General features: G+C 35.7%; 1 pseudogene; it reads right to left on the bottom strand.

Moving 5' to 3' along the window:
• Positions 1-235: 235 nt before the first annotated feature.
• Positions 236-8,030, bottom strand: LOC131054619 (ATPase family AAA domain-containing protein At1g05910-like; annotated as a pseudogene).
• Positions 8,031-19,627: the final 11,597 nt, after the last annotated feature.

Genomic DNA, 19,627 nt, shown 5'->3' with positions numbered 1-19,627 from the left:
CAGCAGTTTGGAAACCGCCGTTCGCGACGGGGAAAACGCGAAACGAAGTTCTCTCGTCGCGTTTCTGGTAACATAGCAGTTCATAGGACATTCCGTTACAAAACTCTCTTTAAAAATTTCTTTCATAGTCCTTCAAAAATTTAAAAATCATAGTTTTGTCCACATCTTTCAATGATATCACCCCTCGACAAATTAGAGCCCCAAAAAAAACTTCATAGGACATTCGGTTACAAAACTATCTATGAAAATTGCTTTCATCAGATGAGAAGTCCTTCAAGAATTTAATAATTGTAGGTTTGTTCGCATCTGCTAAGGATATCACCCTTCGACAAATTAGAGCATAAAGTCTTTCAAGTTTCTGAGATTCCATAACCTTCGGTACATTTCACAAAATTATCTTCTATTGATTCAATCTGTTCTGCCAAGTGATTGCTTATTGGCACTTTGGAAGAGGATTTGCGTTCTGGTTAATTCATTATTTCTTCTTGATTATTTGCCTCACATTGCTGCACACCTTTAAATGCCTCATTTGTCACACTACCATGAAGGCATTTTGTTTTTAGAGTATTCTGCCCAGGAGTATCAATCTCCATGGGTTGTGATCTGTCCTCAGCAAATGGATCAGAGTCCCCAGCCACAACTTTACCTGTAGAAAAAACACATTCTGAGAATTTCAATACAATTGTGCTTCTAATTCTAAATATCAAAAATAAAAAAGGATTACAAGTGGCATGGTGCAAAGAATAATTCCACCTTGATCAGGATCACTATTCTGCTTTGAGCGCTTCAAGACCTCGTAACTTTGAGATACATTCATATCAGGCTGAACGTTGCCTAAGCATTCACTTGCTCTTGTAATATGAACTGGTTGAGCAACAGGATTCGAAGGAAAATTTGTAGTTTAATCCTCTGACAAACGAGTTGGCCCACCCGGAGCAGCAATTTTATCACAAAAGGCAACTAGTGCAGGATCCATTTGGGAAAGCATGCCAAGAATCTGATTATGCGTAAGACAAGGATTAGCAAAGTGAACAATAAATGCTTACTACTCGACATAAAACATTTGAACTTCGATTACTGTATGTCTCTATTATTAGCATATTTAACCATACCGCATCCCTTAGTGCATATGCTCTGCTGACAATTCGAGCTCCATTGTAGTCATCACCATTATATGCCTGTTATGCAAAACTAATGATAGTTATTATCAGGAATGAATGGAAAACAAATTTTTGTTCAACCCCATAAAGCTGATAGGATCATAGGCATGTCCAATCATGCTTACTTTTGCATTGGCTGGAATTAGTTCCACATCTTGCAGGAATGCTGAGCATGTCAAGTAACGTCGATTATCTACTCGCTGCAGTAAAGTAGTAATATCCATTGGATTTTGATCTATTGCATAATAGTCAGGAGCGTCTTCATCCATGACAGGGTAATGGAAGACACTGAACCGTTTTTCATACAGAAGTCTGCACATTGTATGTGGATACATATAAGCACTCAAAATTAATTTTCACTTGGTAAACACATCCTCAACAAATGAATCAAATAATGATTGATGCATCACTACAAAACCTGCTGCAGACATCCCGAAGACACATTCGGAGTCGTCGAATAGCATGCTCCTCTGCTTCTACCTGGGCACGTAGCTCAGTTTCACTTGGTCCTCTTGCTGCTTTTGGTACCTTTGGAAGTTCAGAATTAGAAACATTCTTTTTAGGAGTAATTACTACTTGTTGATCAGGGATAGTAAGAATAGCATCAACCAGTTGCAAGATGAATCTACACCTGTCATCTGAACTTGGTTTTTCTACTTGGTAACTGCACATAAAGCAAAAGAATGTAATCCATTCAGGATTTTACCTTCTATTATACTAAACCAAAATAAAATTTGCAATGCATTCAAGGTGTACCAGATACCATCGAATTCATGTACACTCAATTCAATGACAAATTCAATTTATACAGAGTCAGAAGCTAACGAGGTACCTTGTACTCAATGCTATACAGAATGGATTCACGTGCTTTAGCATAATCTTGAACAAACTAAGCAGAAAAAATACAAAAACTAAGACAATGATGTCCTTGATACATGCATATAGCGACGACCAAACAAGGATGCAGCTTCTCCATCGAATTCATCAGAGGGTACAGAGGAGGTTGCAAGAAGTAATAAAGGAAGGTCTGATGGCAATTCTTCCAGTATAGATAGTAGAACAGCTCTTAGCTGATCATGGGCCTATGAAGCTCAATGAAACAAACAAAATCAGATATATAGTCATTTTAGGAAGCTCTAGCAATAAAAACAAAGCGATTTCAAATATATCACAGGAAATCCCAAAGGCACAGAGCTTTAAAAGTATAAGTGTACTAATGTAATGATATACACACCGTCTCCAACCAAAGTTGAAGTTGAGGCAGATACAAGATAGAAGGAGTAGTCCTCCTTGCTTCTCCCACAATGTGTACTAGTGCTTCCTCAGGGGTCCGTGCACTTGGGTCGGACAAAAGTGATGGAAGCCCAAGACAATGCACAGGGAACCTCTCTAATTTGTGTAAAACGGCAGGGCCAATGTGATCCTCGCAAGAAAAGTAGAAATATAGCATCATTTAGAAATGTAGCTAGATTAGAAGCCAGCCAATTCAAAAGTTTTAAAAAATAGACTCATGTTATAGATGTGTAAACATCTATGAAAGCAATTTCTAACCGTACCAAGCCAGCACCCTCCTTCCCACAAAGTAGAAGTCTTGGTCTGTAAACAAATGGAATGGAAGAGCCATAGGGAAATCCAAGTAACTTGGCAAGATGGCGAGAACTGTCATTCAGCGAATCTTTTTTATCACCCTTGGCCACTATGTAGAAGATGTCAGAAATATAATCACTGATTATTTTTAGTTGTCCTTGTAAGCATGGAGCTATTACTGGGGACAATGGCGTTGACTGTACTATTGCACCTCTATGGGCAGCAGGAGTAATAGTAGACATAGCTTCCAAGAAATCATGCTTCTCTACTTTCACAGAATCCAAATCTATGACAAACTTATCATCACTAGTGTATATTTGAGGATATTTCTCACGGAAAGCATTAATTACAGCTTCTATGCACAAAGCTTTTAAATCAGCACCACAATACCCCATACAAGCTGCTACTAATTCCATTCTTAATTCCTCTGATAAAGGATTCTTCCACTTTCTTGTGTGGATCTTTAATATCTCAGCTCGTGCTTTACAATCGGGTAAGGAAAATACAAATTCACGATCAAACCGACTAGGCCGGCGAAGAGCTCCATCAATAGCATCAATCCTGTTTGTCGCTCCAATAAGCACTACTTGACCTCTAGAGTCTAGACCATCCATTAGAGCAAGAAGCGTAGATACAATAGAATTGTGAATTTGTTCTTGTTTACTAGACCTCATTGGGGCAAGACCATCTATTTCATCAAAAAATACTATGGATGGCTGGTTCCTTTGTGCTTCTTCCAAAAGTAATTTCAGCTGCCGCTTAGCTTCCCCAACCCACTTGCTGAGCACATCAGCTCCCTTTCGCATGTAAAAGTTTACTTTTTGTCCTGCCTTGGAAGCTGCACATGCTAAAGGCCTTGCAATCAACATTTTTCCAGTTCCCGGAGGACCACACAATAAGACTCCCCTTGGAGGAGAGATGTGATAATTTGCAAAGAAAGCAGGATAGAGAAGAGGGAAAAAAACCATTTCTTTCAATGCATCAATGTGGTCAGAAAGCCCTCCAATATCATTAAAACTCACTGTTTTATCAACCTGCAAGGGTTGAATGTCAGCTCCACCTTTTGAACTAGGCTCAGCAGGTTGTGCACCGACACCTCCATAACCAAACATATCACCTTGGTGTCCCCATCCAGATGCTGCAACTTTCAAATCCCATGCAGTTGCGTTATGCATGTCAAGTCCACCACAAACCCATTGCTGACCAAAGTTTGTATTTCCCACATGCATCCATGATGATGAACCAACAAGACCCTGATCCATCTCATCCACAAGAACAGAATCATCTGAATAATCAACTCTTTGTGCACAATGATGTTTTTCCGCCCTTGAGCCACCTCGTCTCAGATCACGTGCATTTTTTATTCTCATTCCTTTATGCAGTACTTTTCGTGGTGGAGACTGCAGTCGTTGCTTTTCTTCTTTTTCAAGAGAAAACCTTGTCACCTCAGTGCGATTTCGGAGAGCATACTGTCTCCTTCCTTCTTGTTCTTTACCCTCCTCACCCTCTTCCTCAACTTCATCAACTTCATCTTCCTCTCCTTCATCCCCAGCCTCCCCTTTATTTCTATCATCTTCCTCCTCTGTGCATTCCCGGTCTTCAGAATCTTGAGAAGAATATCGAATGGTTGACTTTCAAGGTCGAAGTCCTTCTCGCCGTGGCAAAGATATAGTATCTCTTGTCCTCTTCTCTTGCATTGGACTGGACTGCTCATCCTGGCTAGGGTTATTCTCAACTTTAATAGTAGCTGGCCGATATGTTTGTCTCTACAGCCATTGATACCCAAAATTCTAATATTATGCAACAAAGTATTGGGCAAGAGAAGTTATATCTTCACAAAAACCAAAAACAATGGAGATTGGAGAAAATCCTACCATCAGATCTGCATCCTCTGTGTCTATGTTATCTGTTTCATAATCCTCTAAATTGACAGAATTTGTCCTGTTTCTTGTAGAACGAGGTGGAGTGGACGTATGTGACTGCTAGTATAAGCAACTTCAGCATACAAATCTAATCATGAAAGATGCCTACATATTTGACAACATAACGAGTACAAATTTCTTGGAAAGAGCAGCTGAGAACTCTATCGGTTACCTGCACATTCATGCTCTCTGTCTGATTCGAAGGACCAGTAGTTTTATGCACCTGAGAAAAGAAATCAAAATAATTTAGAGGTTTTTACAAGATAATTGAGAAATCCACAATGATCTACATAAAAAAGCATAGAATGACGGATGTATTGTAACAAACAAAAGTCTCAAGTATCCATGACTCAAAAAGCACAGATCAATGAGAAGTGAAGAAAAGTTTCAAAGTAAAAATGATTTATTATTTAAATCAGCATAAATATTCATCTCTGCCAAGTAAAATGCTGAAGAACACTAGCATACTGAAACAAAGAAGAAAATAGACTCAGTTTAAAACTTACATTAACAAATTATAGAGCTTTAGTATGGTAGTTGTAGCCTAACATCTTAATTGTGAGATTATCATGCTGACTATGCCTTATAGAATGGGGCCCTTAGAAATTTGTTCACTGAATATTGTTGTTTTGTATGGTAGTTGTAGCCTAACACCATGGCTCGCGAGATGATAAAATGCTATAACATTTGTAAAGGGGTTTGATATTGTGGCAAATGATTTATGTTTAGTCACGCTTGGTACAAATTTTGAACATAACAATTTGTGATAAGCAGTTTGTGAAATGATAAATACTGTTTTTGAGTATCACTTCTGATTGCAGGAGTTATTGTAAGGAAACCACAAATGATGATTTTACTCTATCATTACATACTGTTCATGAGAGGAATACATATATGAGATATGTCTAAATTTATTGATTTATAATTTGTTGGATGAATATGTCTGAATCCTCAATTAGAGGGATAAATTTCCCAAAATGTAGAGGTTGTATTAATTAGAGAATGTGCAAGATGTTTGATCTAGATGACAACATGAAAAGTTAATAATAATAACTTGGATTAATCTTAACATCCATAAAGAGTATGTATTAATATTGGAAAATGTTTAGTCAATGAGAAATTTCAGTGGGCAGCGTGAATGTCACTAACATCATAGTTACCAAATAGAGGTGGGTAATGAATAAGATCTCAATTAATTAAGTCTGGTATCACTCCTTCGTGTCGTACAGTCTGTAACCATATAGATTGTTATGATTGGATATTGATGTATTGGTAAACTTAGGTGGTAGATTGGTATTAAATATATCATGAATAAATTGAACATGGCTAATATTATCTTTGTCTGACTGCATTCTCAACATGTTTCCTTTCTCCTCTTATGACGATTTATGGGCAAAATCTCTATACTCATCAAGTTCTTATATTATCACCTCATGGTTTGAGCAATTGTACTCTTACACATTCTTCCTTCCTATATTACTCGTACACATGCTTCCATCCTATAGATTTTCATAGTATCATCATGTTTCAGTAATCCCTATGTTGTCCTTCCCATGTTATTAGGAGTATGAAACCCATGTTTGCAAAAAGAAGGGCCTAGGTGATTTAAAACAATCACCCCATTTATAAGTACTCATAAAGCATACTCATGGAATAACTAAGCATATTCAATCACGTTGAAACATGTAAGATAAGGGGCATTCGTTCAAAACAAAAAGAATTCATGCTATAAGTACATGAAACAATTGCATAAGATACAAAGCACATCCATGGATGAACACATGGGTGGCAATACACATAGAGGCGGAAGCATACATGAGAAAGGTATGCAGAAACACTTTATGAATGAATCCAATACATCAAGTATGAAGCATACAGATGAATACATAAGGCATGAGTCATACACACGAATACATGTAAGGTGTAAAGTACAAAGTATACAAATGAATTACATAAGGCAAGAAGCATCCATGCAAAACATTGAATATACACATAAGGCATGAATACATGTAAAGCATGAAGTGTACACATGAATTCACTTAAGGCATGAAGCAAGTATACATAAGTACCATAAGACATGAAGTGCACACAGGCATGAAATATAATCCAAGAAATTATAATAATGTCCACCATTAACAAAGAATTTGGTTTACATTTATATGATGTATTTCTTCATTTGGCTACAAACACTGCATTGTTATTGACATATCTTTACAATAAGTGTTCATTAACTATGATATCAACTGAAGCTGTTAAGACTTAAGAATATAACAACAAATTCCCTTGGAGTAGGAGATTATTCTACCCTATGTAAAGCTGAAAAAATGTTATATATCTTCCAAACTTCAAGTTCATGGACAATCGGATAACTTCATAGACATCTAAAAAGAAAATTAGGAGGACAACTCCTATACTAGATCACCACCAAACAAGATATCAGTTTTTTAAGATCACCACCAAATAAGACACCATTTTGATGTATGAAAGTACATTCATGCAAGCATTCCACTAGATGATTTGTTTTTTCCATTTACCTTATGTTGCTTTGAACTATACAACCCTACTCGCTCCAAATTTATAAATAAGACCTCAGTTATATTCCATAACAAAACCTAAGCCATTGCAAAAATGAAAACCATCAATGGAACTGTAGCATACAAGTTGGAGCAATCACCAAAAGGAAAGTGTTCAATTCTTGTGGGTTTAGGTCCCTGGTGATAAACCCAAGCGAATTGAAAATTGGATACAGCCAGAATTATGCATCGTCTTGAAAGAGGGGAAAAAAAAATAGAAGGGGTTTTCGCATACACTAAAACATCATCTAAATCTGAGTTGCAAATACATAAGATTGGATACAGCCAGAATTATACATCCTCTTAAAAGAGGGGAAAAAGAAAAAATAGAAGGGGTTTTTGCATACACTAAAACATCATTTAAATCTGAGTTGACAATACATAAGAATGATAAATCATGAACCCATACAAATAGAATAAAGCTTATGACACAAGGAAACATCCTCTGGCAAAAGAAAGTTTTATCATTCTAAACCGCATGCATTTTCGCATACAATAAAAATGCGAGGAGAAATATGGTGGCAAATTGGGGCAAACTAAAACATTGCACACAAGGAGTGAAACACCATCTCAGGAACACAACCAATTATTTCTGTACACATCACTTGTTGGATTTTCCAGCCGCGATAAAAATAGAGACGCATTGTAAGAGATTGACTTACACTTAAATAAGTTGCATTGCGTAGATTAGGTGTGGGCTGCAGCATTTTAGTGAGGCGGGAGGTCGATACAAGGCACCTTTTCTTGAGCCTGGGACTATGCTCGTGCTTATGCTTGTCATGATACATCTGCAGGCTGTGGTGGAGATTCTACCTCCTGCGTAGGGCTCTCTTTTGCGAATTCTTCTTCTCCTTCTGTTTCTATTTCTTTGACTCTCCACTGCGTTTTGCGGGCGAAGGGGAGGTTGACGCTTTTCCATCCATAGCTTATACAAAACAAAGTAGCTACAGATAGCGATCTACAAACAGCGACTCTTTCTTCTTCTTTGTTTTTTTGTTGTTAAGATAGCGACTCTTTCTTCTTCTTTGTTTCTTTGTTGTTAAGACATAATTCCCTGGATCTGTCCCTCCAATACATTTCTTCTCTCAGGAGTATTTTTTCCAGTTCCGCTTTAAGGGAATTCTCTTCATGGAATTCTTCATTCGTCATCCCCTTCTCTATCACCAGATTATTAATCCTATTTAGTTCCTCTTCCACTCTAATTTTTTCAGCAAAGATGTTCTTGAAGGAAGCCACATTCCATATTTTGATCTTGTTTTTGAGATATTTTAACTTTTGAACAAAACAAAAACTAGGAGTGCCTTTAATATCTTTACATTCTTTCCACCATTTTTCCATGTTTTCTTCAAAGTTTGAATCTCTCCACCACATGCTTAAGAACTTGAAGTTGCTTTTCACCTTCATCAATGGTATTGTTCAAGTTAACTGATCCGGGTAATGGTCTGAAAGTGTTATGGGCTGGATTTTTGATTCCAGATCAAAACTACCTCTTATCCAAAACGAACCAACAAATATTCTGTCCAATCTCTCAGAAATTCTGCAAAAGTTTTCCCTCCAATTGGTCCAAGTGAAATTTCCAGTTTTAGGAACAACATCAAAAAGGTTATTATTTTGTACAAAATCTCTAAAATCTTCCATCACTCGGGTATTCATTCTTAAACCTCCACATTTTTCATCATTGTTGAGGATTGCATTAAAATCTCCTGCTACAATTGTTTTCTCTGGATCGAACATTCTGATCTGATCTGTAATTTCTTTCCAAACCCTTTTCTTTTCCTCTGTCTTTGTCGGTCCATAAACATTGACTAGGGAGAATTCCAAATCTTCCTGCAATGTTCCTGCTTTACAGTGCATCCAATTATCTTGCTTATTAATCAATTCTGCTGTCACTTTATCTGGATTCCATAGAGTCGCCATTCCACCCATGGAGCCTTTTGCCTCTTGAAAGACACTATCCCACATCCTACTTAAAGATTTGAAAAAGAAATCTTTGTCTTCATTGAGCTTGGTCTCTTGCAACATGATGATGTCTCTTGAAATTCTTTAAAAAGCCCTCTTGACCAAGCATTTTTTGTCAGGGGCCGATAGACCCCTGACATTCCATGTTGTTATTTTCATTGATTTCCAAGGGAGACTCCTCCTCCCTTGGTTTTCTTTATGTAATCCAGCACACCAATAATACCCTTCTCTTTGGCTCTATCCTCTCTCTTCTGTTTATTGCTTCTTCTGCCCCTTATAGTGTATTAGCGATTTTTACCTACCATTTGAAAATTATTTAATTTTATTGGCTAATATTTTGTTATTTATGGAAAACTAAATATTTTATTGGCAATTTTATAAATTCATTGTCATTTTCATTATCTATTAATAGCCATTTTTCGTTATCTAATTAATGCAACATCGCGTTGAGTTCGAACTCTACATGCTGTACATATATAGGTTTAGATTATTTTATTTACTTGAGAATAATCACATTTAGAATATTATATATTTTTTATAATATTATTGTATACATTATATAAATTGGTATAGGTATTTTCAATAGTCTTGAGAAAATCTAAAATGACATAAGTTTTAAAGCTATTTCATTTATTAAAATTTATTTTATTTTATTTCAAACTATTATATTTACTATTATTGTATAAAATATAAAAAAACATATTTTATTAAAAGAAATTAATTTTCCTTAAGATTTGTTAATAATTTTTTTTTTTTTTAATAAATTTTAATTATGAAATAATAGATTCATTTTTTAATATTTTATTTTAATTTATTTTCAATATTTTTAATTAATTATTTAATTTAAAAAATTATATTTATACAATTATCTAATAATATTAGTGTAGACACCTAAAAATATCTCATTAATTCTACACTAATTATTCATCTATTTAATTAAGTAATTCTTTAATTATTTGATTAAGTTAAATATTTATTCTGATCAGAACATTTAACATTTTTAATTATCAAATTCTTATCATTTCATCATTTAATCTATTAACCCTATCTCAATTATTAATTAAATATCAATTATTTAATTAATTGCAAGAATTTCCTTAGTTAAATAATCATTATGATTTAATTAATTCAATTTCCTATGATTAAATAATTTCATTTCAATTAATTAATTCTTCCAATCCCCAAATTATAATTCCAATTAATTCCATCTAATTTCATGTCATTTTCCACTGATTCGAATTTCACTTCATATCAATTAATTTAATTTCTTCCAAATTCATTTTTCACCAAATCTGAATTTTAGTTAATTTCATGTGCATTTTAGCATTCGAAAGTCCAAATTTAAATCCAAATTGAAAATGAAAATCAAATTCCATTTTAAATCCCTACAACACATGATAAAATCTGAATTGATTGATCAAATCTGTTATCTAATTAGTTAACGCAGCTATCTCATCGATCACCCTTTTTAACTCTCAATCACCTTTTCTGAATGATCAATTAATCTACTTATCTCTCCAATCAATTCAGGCATCTAATTCATCAACTCAATCAACTAGCTAGTCTATTCAGTCTACTAGTTAATCAATTGAGTTGACTCCTCAATCAATTATGTTAATAGATCAATCTAACGAGTTAACAGATCAATCAGTTTTAGTTGTCTATCAATCAACACTTGAGTTCAAATTCTCACCTTCTTTGTGTTGAAAATATATAAATTCAACCTCTTTTTCTCAATTCAAGCTAGAATCAGAGTCTTCAAAGTTATTGTCCATCTTATGTAGGAAATCAGTGCAATACCTGAGAGCCACCTACACCAACATTTATGGAGAAGAACAATGGAAGCACAAGTGGAGAATATGGAGTTCTAATTTAGTTTAATCTTTCTATTTCTATCATTTATTTCATTATACAGTGTTTAAAATCGATTTAATTAGTTAAGGATTTTGTGATTCATCCTTTTAGTCTAATTAGCTTGGATTTGATGATTTCATACATGAGAAAAATTGGTGAACCTGATATGAATCAGATCTAACCTTCCTCTATTGTTTTAACTGGTTTTGCAGATACGTGTGTGCACAGAAAACCAGAATCCACAATTGATCAGACAAAAATTCGTAATTGCAAATATTTATCCGCAATTGCCATCAAAATCCATTGCAATTGACAGTAAAATCCACCGCAATTGCTCAGAAAAGGGGAAAAATAATTGTTTATGTGTTGTTTCTTAATTAGTTGATCTTGCACACCTAACCCATAAAAATCTTTCAATTTTGAGAATTTTTTATTTTTTGCATAAAATGTGTCTAATGTAATGGCAGGAAAGGTAACCTTCGAAATCTCAAGTGCAAGGAGGGAAAGACAAGATAGGATAGAACAAAGAGCATACCAAAGACTCCTAAAAGAAGATAGAGAGCTTCGGGAAATTGAAGAAAAAGAAGCAATCGCCCAATATCATAGAAGCATCCATTTATTCATTGCCAAATACAAATTTTATGAGGACATTAATGTGATGGCTCGTGTGATTTTGGATAAAATCATTACAGAATCAAATTTCTATCTTCTGTCTTTTGTTGTTGTTTATTTAAAAATAAATAAAAAAATTCTTTTTGCACTTAACTGATGAGCAATTAACCTGATATTGCCACACAATTGCTCAGATATCAATTTGCAATTTCTATCACAGTAATTCACAATTGCTAGTTTAGGTTTTTTGCATTCTATCTCTATTTAGTTCTGGTTTTTATCAAGATTGCTCTCTATTTGTGAAAATATATAGATTTTTAACTGAGAAAATTAGGCTGGATAGCCCACCATATGTCTACTAACATTATTTTCTCTGTAGGGTTAGAGTAGAAAAATTCTTTTGGTGTTGTTAAAAAGAACAATACAATTTTCATCATTGCTATGATGGTTAAAATGAACCCCATGGCTTTTTGGAGTAACATCTCTAATGTTTAGAAAACATTGCAATGAAGGTTTAAAAGGAATCATTGTTCTTCCTGTCTTCAAGGTGATAGGTATATGCTCTCCCCTTTTTTGGGTAATCAAAAAGTCATACCCACCTTTTTCATGCTTTATTTCATTTACTACATTAGGATAACACCTTTAGAAGGCTCTCCTCCCAAGTATCCCATAAGGCCAAGTGAGAGGGAACGACCTAAGTGGCAATGACTAAAGCCAAGTAATCCAAACCACTCTAAATAAATGCGTGTGTGATAAAAATCATATGCGATGAGTGTTACATGTTGTCACAACAACATTATGCCTCCCTTAGTGCCTATACGGTATGTTAAAATCTGTAGAGTGTAACTTCAACAGACTAGGAGACCTCCCTCAACAGAGTGTAAAACAATGCTGATTGTGACCACTCGAACGAAACTCTTTCTAAACACCTTAGAAATTAGAAGCCCAACTAAGTCAGTAACTAGACACTTGGATTATCATAGTGCAAGGGTGGGGAACAATTTCCCCCCAAGACACTCACCATATATCTCCTAGGATAACAGGCAAATGGAGGAGCAATCTTCTTTGGTCTAATTTCCTAAAAAAGGTAAAAAAATGGGCGCACCCTAGGGTGTGACAGGGTTGTTTGAGCTAATGGAGTATCAAGATGTAGTTTGTGGTAATACTTGTGACCTTTTGACCATTAGGAGAGTTTGCTTGATGTTCTATCGATTGACCAATTACAACGAAAACAAAATGGGGTTTTGAAAAAGACTCCAACATTCATGAGAATTTGAAAAAGTTCTTTAAACAAGTATTATTTTTGTGTTATTATTCTTTTTGATGTGTCTATTGTGTCCTTTGCTACATTTCACCAAATTCAAACTTTTTAGAAAATACCAAAAACAAAGTGGAACCTCAACCAGGTTTAGTCAAAACATCAGCAAGATCAAGTCCCTCAACAAAGTCAAGTGTCAACATCAACACCAACATCAAACCAAAACTTTTGCAAAATTCAAAGATAAAAAATATGTCTTTCTCAAGTGATCTTAAGTCGTAGACATCTAGTTAATGTATAAGTCCTTTAGTGGCATCACACTACACAAAGTTTTTGCACAAGTCCTCACATCACAAAAAGTGTAGTCTTCAATCAAGTTGCATCCACTCATATAGAATTAAGTATTGCATTAGAGTCTAAGAAACATACCTCAATACATGGGTCTGAAAGTAGATGACAAATTTCCATTTGAGCAACCCGATCTTGGGCCAAACAATGACCAATTAGGAATAATTGATAGTTTGGACAACCTTGCTTGGAAACTAAAAGTTGATCGTGCTCAGTACGATATAGTTGAGACCATCATAGATAATGAGATCTGGAAATTTGTTCATCTTGATGAAAAATTGAGGAAAAAGATTAAAAATGAAAAAAGGCATCTCAAAAGGAAGCCATCAGACAATTGGTTGAAAAGACTATAGAAGAGTTTCTAAATCCTCGTTAGATTCCTTAAAACAAAGTGTCAATCATTCCTAGGTTTTCCATATAGTTTGCATTATAATCTTTAGCATATGGGTCTAAAAGGAGATGAGAAATTCCCATTTGAGCAACCCAATCTTGGGTCAAACAATGTTCAATTAGAAATAATTGATGGTTTAAATATTCTTGCTGAAGAATTGATAGTTGATCAAGACCAATACGACACAGTCCAAGCTGTCATAGATGAGGAATTTTGAAAGTCAATACAAATTGACATAGACCTCGAAAATCAAATCAAAGAAATGGAAGATTTTGAAGCATTTCAGCAATACGCTGAAGATCTTGTGTTTGAATTCTGAAATCCTTGATAGCAAGTCTTCACTCATAGATTGCATTGTCTGCATTTTAGTCTTTAGAAAGTCTTAGAAGCATACCTGGTTACATTTAGTTGAGTCTTGCATTTGCATTTTAGAGAGTCTTAAAGAGTCAAGATCATGTTGAAATAACATTCATGCCATTAGCATGTTCTCAAAAGGCAAAACATCAAATGGAACCTAATAATGACCCTTCGGTTAACCCAACATGGAATATGAACTTGTCCACAAATCAACAAACACCGGGTTGGAGACCCGTAAACTTATCAAAAAACATAAACATGATGCCCTCCATTGATGAAATACAACATAATCTACTAAAAAAGAATTGGAAGTAGCCCAACAAGATCTTGCAACGCTCTCATCAATAATGATAGAGACAAATATCTCACACAATTAGTCCAAAATGGGGCCAAATTACCTCCAGGAGTGAACATTTCAGCTATATTGCCGCCAGGTGTGACATTGCATTAATTTTGTTCCTTGAGTACCTATTATTACACAGACTCAAGCAACACTTGCAACATCAACCTAGGGTGTATCTCAAAATACTCAAGCAACTACAACTTCAACACCATCAATAGTTGCATTGGCAAGTACTAATGTTAAGTCTCAAACAATGCCTAGTGTAATAATGCACACTAAAATAGCTCAAAACCCTTCTTCAACAAGTATAACCCAACCTTTAGTTTTAGGTGGATCTACCTACAATGGCCAAAATGTGAATCAAGGGATAACAAGATCAACTCAGTCGAATGTCAATACACTATTTGCATAATTTACACAACCTAGTGGGAATTATGGTACACAACTACATAGTCAATCTACATTTTGGAAAGCTCAAGTTACTCCAATATTGTTCCTTTTGTGAGAAATACTCATCAAGTCAATACACCATTGAAGAAAACATAGATCCTGACTCAACAAATGGAGAATCTGCAGAAACAGATGACCAGCATGCAAATAGTCAATGATAAAAGGAGCTATACAATGGAGGACCTTTGTCCATATCCTTTTGACAAAAAGTTATACATGCCACCTTTTCCCATGCATTTTGAAACTCCAAGTTTCGACAAATATAGAGGGAAAGGTGATCCTTGAGATCATGTCAGTGAATTCTTCATGATATGTATCGAGGTAGCCCATGATGATACATACTTAATGAGGCTATTTTCCAAAAGTCTTGGAGGGACAACATTAGAATGGTTTTCACACCTCCCACCTAAGATTGCTTCGTGGGGTGAACTGGTTGAGTTATTCATATCAAAATTTGTGTTCAATATAGATATTCTAGTTACCTTGATAGATTTATGTACAACAAAGAAAAAGAAAGGAGAAGCCTTTACTACATTCTTGCAAAGCTAGAGAGGTTTATACCATAGATGTCTTAGTCATATCCTTGAAACTGAGAAAGTGGACATTTTCAATGAAAATCGTGTACCCCCAATTAAGTATCCATTACAAATGCAATGCCTAAACAATTTTAAAGACATCATGGAAAAAGGCATCAAATGTGAAAGAGGCATATTAGAGAAAGGGATAATGAAACACCACAAAGATAATGGGCCAAACACAAGTACAAACAATGAAAGACCAAAATTTTGGTCTAGGAACAAGAATGTCACAAATGATGGAGTTGCTGATGCATGTGTCGTAAATAGAGCTCAACCAATAGTATCTCTACAAGGACCAGTTGATCTTGCTAGTAAGAATCTAACTCAGATAAACAACACCAATGCACTACAATCAAGCAATCCAAGACCACCAAGGGTAGGCACACCCAAAAGAAGATTTACACCCCTTGGTGAACCTATTGAATTAACACTCAAAAAATTGATACAAAGTAATTCCATAACTTTACCAAAAGTCAGACCTTATGAACTAGGTCCATTTTGATGAATAATGATGAACAACAAATAGTCTTACTAGTACTGAAAGGGGGGGGGGGGGTTGAATCAGTATAGTCAAAGACTTTCTAACAATCTTTTCAAGATAAAACAACACTAACCGGTTGTCTTCATTACTGAACTTAACCATGGAAATACTAGTTAAACACAGTAAGACTTCAGACAACATAGACCGGTAAGTCTGAAAACTTCAAATACATTTAATAATTGATAGCTACTTTACCCATAAACATATGCATGTGGTGTGTCACCAATACCATAACCATTAGCTCTGCATGCATAATCACTTAAACAAAGAACACTTAATCATCGCATGAAAAATGCACAACACATGACACACAGATTTTTCACGTAAAAACCCAAATGGGAAAAACCACGGTGGGAATGAATACCCACAAGCTTGGTTTTGAACTCTTTTGAAGCTTTCTTTGTTAGGAGCCTAGTCCGATTAAAGACTTTACAATAAGGTTCTGCTAGGAACCAATCCTGTTAAAGATCACCCGGTTAAGGGATGGCTATATACCTTGTTAAAGGTTACCTTTCTAGAGGATTTGAAGAAATTAATGAATCTTGAGTCACTTGGTTAGAGGATTTATAGTAAGCCTATTAAAGCTACCCAACAAAGGGAATTTCCTTCTGTTGAAATGGTTAGAAGACAACAGGTAAAGTTTTGATTTGATAACAACACTATATGCTAAGGCAGATCCTTTTCAATTCCTATACTTCTACAATCACACTCTGTAGTTTTCTCTTACTGGTCTGTCAAGTATCTCATCACTTGGATACACACACAACATTAGCTAACAACTTACAATAACAAACATCATCGACCTTATAGACAACAATTAGGTCGGTAGCATAAACCCTAAACCCTAAGCATTTTAGGTTTAAAATACAAGCGGTCCAATCCTAACCGTCCAAACACTTTGCATAGAGAAATACAATTTCAAATAGATCACAAGACAATTTGCATCATCCATTCTTCACCGCACATAGAAATCAATACCTCATCACGCTTTCTTCTCATACCACTAAGAAGAATGTTCATTCCTGAGGTAGACATTTAATGCAGTCGATCTTCTCATGCAAGATCCTGAAGGAAATCCTTCACGTGCACAAAGCTGACGTGGCATCACAATCTCATCTTCATCTCTTAGCTAACTTAATACAAAATGTCATCGGTTGCATCACACAAGCAAGATTGCCAAACTGAAAATCCTAGAACTGAGATTACCAACCGGTAGTCACACTCAGTGAAACCCTGACACTGGTTCACTACATTTCTTCATACCAGTTCACCAACTTCTTCCAATTTGGATATTGATTCACTTACACTTATTGAAATCAATGACAACTTACATTATCATCATATCAACATGTCAATTCATCTTATGCCAACAATCTCCCCCTTTGGCATTGATGGCAATACTCAGTGTAACATTGCAACTGTAGACATCATAGACCAGTGTATTCTGCATCATTAGATATCTTCTCCCCATACATCAGATATCTTCTCCCCCTTTGACAACAATGCCAAAGTGGAGGCACAAGCTTCCATTCTCCACTATGCTACTCCCCCTATGGAGTAGCATCCTTCAACACATTAATCTTGAAAGATTTGACACTGTAGTACCTAACTGATGTGGATCACACAACTTTAGTTGACTTCATGAAGGGGCAAAACCCCTAACTCACCTCTCAAATAGGTAAATGTAATCTTCGGTAAGGGCTTAGTGAATATATCTACTAGTTGCTCCTTACTGGAAACATGTTCTAGTACAAGCTCCTTATTCTGAACCTTTTCTCTCGAGAAGTGATACTTAAGCTCAATGTGCTTATTTCTAGCATGCAATACAAGATTCTTGGAAATATTTATTGCACTTGTGTTGTCACAAAATATATTCACCGGTTCAGATACAGGTACTTTGAAACCTTCCAATACATGTTTCATCCAGATTGCTTGAGTGCAGTTCATAAATGCTACCACATATTTTGCTTCAGCTATAGATTGAGAAATATAGCTCTGCTTCTTACTCGTCCACGAGACTAGTCTTCCACCAAGAAAGAATGCTCCACCAATTGTTCTCTTTCGTTCATCCATATTACCTACCCAATCGACATTGGTATATACTTTGAGGATAAAGTTGCCATTAGATGGATACCACAATCCATAGTCAACTGTTCCTTTCAGATATCTAAGAATCCGCTTGATAGCTACCAAGTGGGATTCTCTTGGACATTTTTGAAAATGAGCTACCATGCCCACTGCATGAGCAATATCTGGTCTATTGTGCACCACATAGTGCAGCCTACCAATCATTGACCGGTACTCCTTCTCATTCACCAACACTAAATCATCTTCCTTAGTCAGTTTATAGCTGGTCACCATCAGTGTACCAACCAGTTTCCTCTCCTCCATGCCAAAGGTCTTCAATACCTCTTTGACATACTTGGACTGGGTAATAAAGATACCCTCTTTCATTTGCTGAATCTGTAAACCAATGAAGAACTTTATCTCTCCAATCAAAGACATCTCAAACTCTTTCCTCATTCCATCTACAAAAGCATGACTCATTTTATCGTCTCCTCTAAAGATTAAGTCATCTACAAACACTTCACAAATCAAAATCTGATCACCTTCAAATTTTAGATAGATGTTACTATCCTCACTTGTTCTCTGAAATCCAATCTTCACAAGATGAGAGTGTAACCATTCATACCATGCCCTAGGTGCGTGTTTTAATCCATATAGGGCTTTGTGTAATCTACACACCATGTTACTATCTTTTGATAAGGCAAACCCTTCCGGTTGCTCAATATATACTTTGTCTTCTAGGATTCCATTGAAAAATGTAGACTTCACATCCATCTAATAAACCTTAAATCCCTTAAATACTGCAAATGCAAGTAGCATTCAGACACCTTCCAGTCTAGCCACAGGAGCAAAGGTTTCTCCATAGTCTCCTCCCTCTTCCTAAGCATATCCTTTGCATACAAGTCTTGCCTTGTTCCTCACAATTGTGCCTTCTTCATTTAGCTTATTCCTGAAGACCCATTCGGTACCTATGACATTCTTATGTTCTGGTCTGGGTACCAAGGACCATGTTGCATTCTTTTCTATTTGGTCTAGCTCATCTGCCATTGCTTTAATCCAGTCTTCATATGTAAGTGCTTCTTTGGAAGTCTTGGGCTCTAATTCGGAAATCATGCAAGAGTTTTCTTTCACCTTTCTTCTTGTGAGTATCCCTGCATCTTTATCTCCTATGATTTGCTTCGGATCATGATGCAGTTTTACATACCTAGGAATGACTCTAGCTTGTGCTGCTAGTTTTTCTTCTTCTTCTTCTTCACTTACCTCTTCTTCTTCTCCTATTACAACTTCTATCGGTAAAGGAACACCGATATCTTTACTTGTTTCTTTCTTAACCGGTTCCTAGAAGGCTATACATGGTTCATCTTCCACTTCTTCCCTACAGGTTTCCTTAGGTTTTTCAGGGGATTCATCAACCCTGACATTGATACTCTCAACAATTTTCTGTGTTCTATTGTTGTAGCACTTGAGAGCTTTTCTCTTAGTGGAATATCCCAAAAATATTCCTTCATCACTTTTAGCATCAAATTTGCTCAGATGCTCACCTCTCTTGATATAACACTTACTACCAAACACTTTAAAATAACTCACAGTGGGAGTTTTCCCAATCTAATACTCATGAGGGATTTTA

Source organism: Cryptomeria japonica, chromosome 2, assembly GCF_030272615.1.
Source record: "Cryptomeria japonica chromosome 2, Sugi_1.0, whole genome shotgun sequence".
NCBI classification, from domain to species: domain Eukaryota; kingdom Viridiplantae; phylum Streptophyta; class Pinopsida; order Cupressales; family Cupressaceae; genus Cryptomeria; species Cryptomeria japonica.
This window is presented reverse-complemented; position numbering and strand designations above follow the sequence as displayed.